Raw genomic sequence first — 9,407 nt, forward strand, 5'->3', positions numbered from 1 at the left:
AAAAGTACACCACTTTAATTTATATTTACTATCTTATGAAAATTTTATTTTAAATTACTAACTTAAAATTCCATTTTTTTTATTTACTATCATTTTACAGTTTTCTCATTTTAAAATTTAGCTATATCCTTCGTTTCTAAATCGTTTAAAGTGATTCAAAGTTCATTATTTTCTTTTTTCTATATGGGTTTCATTAAAAACGACATTTCAAAATAATTCGTTTGATAATTCATAAATATTTTAAAATTATAAAAATAATATTTAATTCGTTTTACCTTTTACAAAATGTTAAAAGTAAGATCTCTATGGAATCCTTACACATAAATGAGAAAATGAGTTTTGAATCACTCAAAATTATTAATAAACGAAAAAAATATATCAACATTAAAATGAGAAAATTGTAAAGTGGTAGTAAATAAAAATATATTGAAACGTTAAGGTAGTTAATTTAAAATAAATTTTCATAAGTTAGAAAATACAAAAGTGGTGTATTTTTAAGTTAGTAAATACCAAAAAACTCTAAGTAATACTATTAGATTTCGAAAAATATTTAACAAATTATACTCTTCATACTAAGGGTGCGTTCTATTCACCTGATTTTACTTATTTTTTCTGAACTTAACTAAACTAACCGAATTTATCTGAACTTATCAAAACTTATTTTAGTTATAAATTGTATTACCCTTATTTTTCCTAAACTTAACTTTTCTGAACTTATTTTTCCTGAAATAAGTGGAAACTAGTATTCGGGCATGGGCGATGCCCCGGGTTAATACACGGATAAAAATTTAAAATAAATGCAATACTCCATAATTATTAAATTGTCATTTATTATATTTTGTTATGAAAATATGACATATAAATTGATTTGGATTAGTGGTTAATTGTTTGGTTTACAAATTAGAGGTCACGGGTTCAAAACTTGTACCAATAATATTTATCATTTTTAAATAATAGTGTAATTGTGTATGACATGGAACATTAAGGTGAGATTAGTGTGAGTTCCATGTGGCACAATAGGCTTGCTTATCAACGCATTTTAATATATAGTATAGATAAGGTGAACAGAACATAGCCTAAAGTAATTTTGTGTCATAAAACAAAAAAAAAACAATTTCCACTATAATTCAGTTACAAATACACATACTAAAAATAACTTCAAATGTGCTTACAATTCTTCCGAAGAAGTATAAAATACATAAATTTTGCTCGGATAAAATATTGTCTACACTTATACGTACATTATCCTCTCGACATATAGGTTCCTAAACTTAACGCATAATTATACAATAAGACTATATCTATGTTCCAAAACTTATTACTAAAATATAATCGTATTTCCGTGTTGGCTTCTTTCACAGTTTCGAAGACCTATCAAACAAAAATAAAGATAAATTAGTGTGAGAATAGGAATAAACACACTAATTCAAGTGTTCAACCATCCAAAACCAACTATTGAGGTGAGTAGGCGAACTACTATCACAATTCGAATCAGAGTGCATCAAGACTGCTGGTCTTGATGATGCTTGTCAAGACCAAATCAATGAGTTTACTAAGTCCAGTTTTGCTACAGTGCCACACATCTAACAATCTAGCATCTGCAACTAAAAACAAAAATTACAGCAGCGCAAACCTGAACCCAACTCGAGGATTTTTCTGGTTCGTCGTCAGTCATAAGAAATTTCAGCAATAAAACATTAAAACAACTTATCATCACAATACATACAGATTATAACAATTGCAAGGAACAATGAAGGAAACTTAAGACTAACAATCGATTATAAGGTACTCGGAGATATAAAACCATAACTAACATCCATAATACGACTAATAATGACCCCAATCAGATGCATATACTACTGAAGTACTGATAAATGATAATTTAAGCTTTAGTTCATTCATCCCCTGTTTATATCCTCCTAACAACACTAAATTTTCTTCGTAAGATTTTTCCTATGTAACCATGTTTGAGCTCTATTATAGCAGCAAACATGAAGTTTAAGTTTTAGGGTTATGTCACAAGTCTATAGAGTACAAGAAGAACTTAATTTGTAATGACATGCTATTCTTCTGTTAACAGAATGAAATAGAGCAGATTAGAATAATAAGGTACCTTAACAAAAGAAATCCAAGTACACAGAAATGGCTTCACGACTTCAGACCAACTCAATCCATTTCAACGAAAAGATCAACCACTTCCCCAACTTCCTTTTCAGCTTCACACATGATTGAAACCATCAACTCCATCGTCTCCTTGTAAACTTAAACTTAACTCTTCTTCTTCTTCGACCACTAAATCACATCTGATGCGCACCAAGAGTCCCCCACCCCTTCCTTTGAAAAATACACCAACACCAGCTGTAACTCTCGAGCCGATAACCGGTCATGTATTCGATCACCATTTCCACAATTTCAAAAGAAACCCAGAAAGTAACTTAAAAGATAAAACCCACCCCTTAAATTGAAAATCCATAAAACAATTTACAGTGAAAAATCAAAACTTCAGAATGGGGAATAAACTGGAATTCAATGGAAAAACCGAGTTGGGGATTGAATATATGTAAACTTAAACAGAAAAGTATAAAATTGCACTTATATTTGGAAGCTAATAAAAGAAAAATCAGTTTCTGAGATACTACTGAATGAAACAGAATTGTATCAGTGTATTATCTGATGTTTAAGCATGCATGATTCTTGACTTGGCCTCTAAGACCAGGAGTTTTCTTGTATTAGTCGAATTCGAACTAATAATATCAACTGAAGCATAAAATAGGTGAAATATTCTGGCTGAATATCCGATTAATCAATAATTAAGCTCCTAAAACTTAGAAATTGAATTCATAAAACATCGATTATCGATTTCAAACACAAATTATGGGTTATCAAATCTACATGGTACCAACAAATCAATCCAACAACAATAGACCGTAGGGTTAAAAACCAATTGAAACCCAAATTAATTCGTAAAAAATATTCATGAAATGAACATACCAAGACACTTCCTGCTGTCGCCCACCCCTCACCGGATTTTTGGTGAAATTAGATCATCAAAACTCCAGATCTGGAGCTTCATGGCCGAATTCAACCATTAAAAGCTTTGATTTGTATCGCATAACTGATGGTGGGTATAGTGGATGACGGTGGTGGTGGGGTTACTTTGATGAGGGTAGTCGACTAGTCAGTGAGGTTTGTCCATGAGGGTAACAGACTGAGCTTCGTCCATAAGGGTGGCTTCTCTCTCCCTCAATCTTTCTTAGACTCTGGCATAGGAAACATCGACAAAATTAAAGAAAAATTAAAATCATTTATTTTCAAATTCAAATTTAAAATCATGGTAAAAATTTCAACCGAAATTTAAAGATGAGGTGGCAGTGGGACCAAATAGAAAACCAATTAAAACATAGGGTATGTTTGGCCCACATACCCTCAGGGTATGTGTAGCCTTTGCCTTAAACTTAACTATGTTGCTACTATTATACTCTCTCCGTCCCGGAATACTCGACCCGGTTTGACCGGCACAGAGTTTAAGGGACTTGAATTGACTTATTTAATTTAATAGGTAGTAGTTGATAGTGGGGTATTATTTTAATGTAGTTAGTGGGAAATGTGTGAAGGGGTGGGGTTGAGAGAGAGTAGGGGTTGAATTTTTAATTATTTTTTGTATGGAGTAGGGGGTAGGTGGGTTAATAGGGCTGGAGTGAGAAATAATATAATATTGTTAGAATATTTCCATTTTTAGAAACAGGTCAAGTATTAAGGGACGGCCCGATAAGGAAAACAGGTCAAGTATTCCGGGACGGAGGGAGTAGTGTTCTACTATGTATTTCAACACTATATATAAAGGTTTCTGTAAGGTAAGTATTATTTTGGAATTGCAATTTTAACTCAATTTTTGAAGTTTGGAACTTAAGGCTCTTACTATGTTGGTTAGATTTTAAGTGAACTAAAATCCTTAATCATGCAATATAATCAAGCCACAATCTCATGCATAATATCAAGAGATATTTAAAGCAATAAATATCTTAAAACATGCATAAGATTAATTGTGATCTAGTATGGCCCGACTTCATCTTGAAGCTTCAACTTCAAACTCCGTCTTGAAAAGGATTGGAACTTCGTTGTTGAATTTCACCATGAGAGGCTCCATTTTCTTCAAATAGTATTTTAAATAATTAAACTAATTACAACAAATTGATGGTACGCATACCATATTTAAATATAAACCATGGTACATTTGACCATATTTTACACTCAAATTGAATGGTACGAATACCATATTTTCTATCCTATTTGGTCCATACTAGTAACTTTCTACAACCTGCAAAACAATTCATTTACAATGTACCATTCATCCATTCATTTATCAATGAAAGGTCAACTTAATAAGTTAGCAGAAAATATGCATCACATAATAATTGCAACAACTAATTAAGGCTCAAGAACCTACCAATTATTTGACCTTATTAGTTCTAATCAAGTTGTTAAACTTAAAGGAATAAAGACCTAATCAAGAGTTTGACCATTTTAACTAAAAGGCTCCCACTAAAACCATGAATTATATGCTTTACTAATTTTAAACATAAAAATGTTTTTCCAAGTCCAATCGGAAATCACATACTTATTTGAAATTTAAATCTCATATGATTATTTTACATCCGTTAAATGTTTTTAGTTGATTAAAAAGAATTAATCATAATTTATTCAAGGTTTTAATTTTATAAAATAATTAGTATAAAATTAATTATAATAATCATACTAATAAAATTAAATTCAGAGAAAAATTATAAGCACAAAATTAGAATTAATTAAGTTCGTTGCTCAACGAAAAATCAAGTTGCATAAAGATACAATAGCCCAAAACCATAGTTTTCATGTCCAATAACCAAGGCAAGGCCCATGGGCGCGAGGCCCATGCCTCGCCAAGGCATTAGCATCGCTGGCAAGTGCACGCATGGCCGAAGCCATCGCACATCCTCACCAAGGCCAGCGCTCGCTGGGCGTGCTACATTGGAGGGGAGACGTGCCTAGCATGAGGCCATCGCTCGATGCCTCGTCGCCATCGCTCGCTGTGCAGCAAGTAGATAAGGTCGTAGGGAGGCACGAGGCCAGCGCTCGCTAGTCGTTGTTGTTCATGCTTCGTCGCCTTCTTTGTTCACTCACATAGTGGAAGCAAGCACAACACGCAAGCGTGTTGTTTGCTCCTTGCACACTCGTATGATACTTGGTTACCGCATGGGCGACGAGCTCCCTTGCTCGTCGTTGCATTCCCGCACCAACGCATCACCCTTTAGGGCTACACTTAGCTATTCGTTGCTTCGTGCGTACAAGGTCATGAACTGTTTTATAAAAATCGAAACTTTTATAATATTAAATTTTATGACAAATTAATAATTCATATTAATTTCATAAATTTACACGAAAAATCATTAATTAAAACAATTTTCCGATTACGTAAACTGTAGTGATTAAAACATGGTTCATAAAATTTTAGGTAGTCTTTTAATCATAAGATCCCAATTAAATTATCAATTAATTATGAAAATCAAAACAAATTCCGAATTATTTGAAATTCAACAAATTAATTGTAATTACGAATTAGGTAGCATAATTAACAAGTTTAGACCTTAAAATTGTTAAACATATGCAGTAGGTCAATTATAGATTCAAGATTTACATACAAGATTCTCAAATATTAATTTTTAATATCATTAAAATTATAATTATGCATTCGAAAAACTAAAACGTCTGAAAACTCATAGTTAGGCTTCGAATTTAGGAATTCTGCGTTCGGCCGAAAATGTACCATCTTTGTCAAAATTTTAAAACGTCGTTTACATGCGAATTTCACTATAAAAACATAAGATTCCGATCATTATTGAAAAAATTGCCGAAAATACTGCGAACATATTAATTAATAATCACATGAATTTGCAATCATTTATACCAAATTAATCCACCCTTTTAATTCCTTGCGAATTTATAACATTAATCCAAATTAATTTAAATGATTATGCAATTAATTAGAGGCTCGTGATACTACTGTTAGGTTATGAACAATGTAATGTCATGCGGAAAAACCATAAATGTCAGAATTCAAAATAAATGCATATAATCATTTAGTACAATTTAGTAAACACACTTTATGATGCGTGTCTTCCCTTGCCTCTCCCGAACCGAATAAGAACAAGTTAGAACGCTAAACGTCGTCCCTCCGTAGAAATTCCACATTACCTTCAGATCCACCTTGGATCGTACCAACTAGAATATAATATAAGGTTTATGATTTAAGGATCTCACATTTAGATGATAGGCAAAGAGTATTGAATTATATTTCATTTGATGTGTATATCCATGACCATAAGCCATGTATTTATAGGAAAATAGGAAAACCCAAGAAGCCAAAACCCTAGATTGAATTTAGGAAAGTCTTGGAAATATAAACCAATGAAGGAAATAATGCCCTTGGTCCAAGTATGCATATAATGTTAAGTCTAATAAATGCGGTTCAGTATTAATTAAGAAGTTAATAATTCAGTGAGATCAAGTGAGCTGAATGCCTAGCTAGAGGCCGCTTCAGTTCAAGTGGAATTAATGATATTAATCCACAACTTACTCTTGACTGAACCCGTGGGGTCACACAAATAGTACGTAAATGGATCAAGTATTTAATGGCATTAAATACTCCATCTATGGATATTCGGAATCGACGGATCTTGGTTTCAGTGGGAGCTGAGATCGTCAAAGGCAAGCAAGTGAATACTCCGGAAACGATGATATTGCCGGAAACGGAAATATTGATCGTATCGGAAATATAAATATTATCCAAGTCGTAGATGTTGCCGGAAACGGAAACATGGTACGTATCGGAAAATATTATTGGAAATGGAAATATTGCCGGAATCGGAAATATTGCCGGAAACGAAAATATTGTCAGAATCGGAAATATTATCGAAATCGGAAAATAATTCCGGAAACGGAAATATTAAATATTTTTTCAAAACGGAAATTAATTCCGGAATCGGAAATATTAAATATTGTTCGAATCGGAAATGAATTCCGGAATCGAGAATTTAATCGGAAGCGTATCGTACGAATTAGCATCGGACGAGGCCCGCCAGACGAAGGCCCAGCACGAAGCCTGGCCATCGCCCAGCAAGCCAAAGCGCAAATACACGCCAAAGCCAAGACCAGGCCCAGCGCAAAGGCCAGGCTTAGCAAAGGCCTTGGGCGCGCGCAGGCAGCGGCGAGCTGGGCCGTGCGCTGTGCGTGGGCCGTAAGGCCTGCGTGCGGTGCATTGCCACTCGTGTGTGTTACTCGGAATCCTAAGGCTACCGGGATTCGTAATATGATTAAATCTAATCCTAATAGATAAATTTTGTTTAATTAGAGTCCTAGTAGGATTATAATTAAATAGATTTGTATTCTAATAGGATTACAATTCCTTTCCATAAACTCTATAAATAGGTGCCTAGGGTCACATATTTACATCGAGAATTGAAGTATTCAAAGGTAAGATTTTGGAACAAAATCAGCCAAACACTTGTAGCCTATTAGCCGAAAATTCTTAGAACCTTAAGGGCGATTCTAGTTGGTCAAGCTTAAGGCGGATCCGGACGTGCTGTGGATTATCTACGGAGGGACGACACTTGGAGTCCTAAATACTTGTTCTTGTTCGGTTCGGGCGCAGCTAGGGAGGGCACGCTACAAAGTGTATGCATCTGAATTATGCTAAATGATTATGTGTAAATAATATGTTTCCTGGCTTTATGGTTTTTCCGCATGATTTATGTTTATTCATATGTATCATAACCTAACAGTGGTATCACGAGCCTCTTATTATTTTCATAATCTAAATTGCATGAACATGGTTAAATTTTACAAATTTGCAAGGAATTAAAGGGGTGATTAGTTTCCGTAATTAATTGCAAATTGCGTTTATTTAATTATATGTACGCAGGTTTTCGGCAGAATATTCGTTACTCAACCAAATCGAGTGATTTTTGTGTCAATTTCGCATGTAAAAGGCATTCTAAAATTTTGAAGCCTAACTATGACTTTTCGGAGGTTTAAGTTTTTCGAACGCAAAAGTTTGTAAATTTAAGATGTTAAATTGAATATTTGCGATTCTTGTTGATAAATCTTGAGTTTTTGATTGACCTACAGTATATGTTTAACAATTATGAATGCCTAGACTTGTTAATTATACAACCTAATTTGTAATTATGATTAATTTGTTGAAATTCAAATAATTTAGAATTGATTTTTTTTCATAATTAATTAATAATTTAATTAGGTATCCATGATTAAAATCCACCATAAAAATTGTTTATTTATGTTAAATTTTAAATTTTTATGAACTAGATTTGAATCCATGTTAATCCGAAATTAATTAATTAATAAATTTTCGATTTTGCGCCCTAAAATTATGAAATTAATATGATTTATTAATTTGTCGTTAATTTTAAATTTTTATGAAAACGCCCATAAATGTTGCACGCACAAAGCAATGGAAGCTACGTGTTACCCTTAACGGGTGTTGTATAGTGCAGACACGAGACGACGAGCAAGGGAGCTCGTCGCCCGTGCGGTACGAATGCAGCGAGCAACGAGTGTGGCATGCACAAGGCAATGTGCCTAAAGGGTGTGTGCTACGCGTGTGGGCGATGGGGCAACGGGCGAGCAAGTGCAGCGAGCAAGGCAAGCACGCGTGGGCAGCGATGGATGCTGCGCCACACATGCGTTGCCTCGCCCAGCAGCACGCCAAGGCATGGGCCAAGGCAGCGACGAGCTGTTCAGCAAGCCATGCGCAGCAGCGCGCCAAGGCGATGGGCGAGTGGGCTGCGCGCAAGCGTGGCTCGCTGGGCCTGACGCATTGGTGCGTTGTTGCTTGGGCTTTGCGGTACGATCAATCGAATGACAAGGAGTTTGTTGCTTGTTGGACTTGACGAGGTATGGGCGCAAGCCCATGGCCTTGTCTTGACCCGATTGGTTGGTCTTAATTTGGAATTTTCAGTTCGGAAATAATTTTAATTAATTTTAAAATTAATAATTTTAATTGTTTTCTCGGATTTAATTTTGAATATTATAATTATTATAAATTTTAATTTATACTAATTATTTTACTAAAATTAAACCTCGAATTAATTTAAATTCATTTAAATCAACTGAAAATAAATTAAATAAAATGGATTCAATTATAAATTTATATGAGCTTTAAATTTTAATTAAATTTGTATGTGTCCGGTTAGACTAGAAATACATTTTTATGTTTAAAATTGGTAAAGCATATGAATTTATTGGTTTAAGTGGGAGCAATTTTAGTCATAAACTCTTGATTAGGTCTACAAATCCTTTAAGGTTAAACAACTTGATTAGAATTAATAAGGACTGAATAATTGGTAGATTAT

At 33.9% G+C, this 9,407-nt stretch overlaps 1 long non-coding RNA gene across 1 annotated transcript; it reads right to left on the bottom strand.

Annotated features, from left to right (window-relative positions):
• Positions 1 to 1,095: 1,095 nt before the first annotated feature.
• On the bottom strand, positions 1,096 to 3,374 carry LOC110802515 (uncharacterized). The gene is made up of 2 exons (XR_002537210.2): positions 2,114 to 3,374; positions 1,096 to 1,371 (listed from the first exon to the last, which is right to left on the bottom strand). It is a non-coding gene; the product is annotated as an uncharacterized lncRNA (long non-coding RNA).
• Positions 3,375 to 9,407: the final 6,033 nt, after the last annotated feature.

Source organism: Spinacia oleracea, chromosome 4 (assembly GCF_020520425.1).
Source record: "Spinacia oleracea cultivar Varoflay chromosome 4, BTI_SOV_V1, whole genome shotgun sequence".
Lineage (NCBI taxonomy): Eukaryota > Viridiplantae > Streptophyta > Magnoliopsida > Caryophyllales > Amaranthaceae > Spinacia > Spinacia oleracea.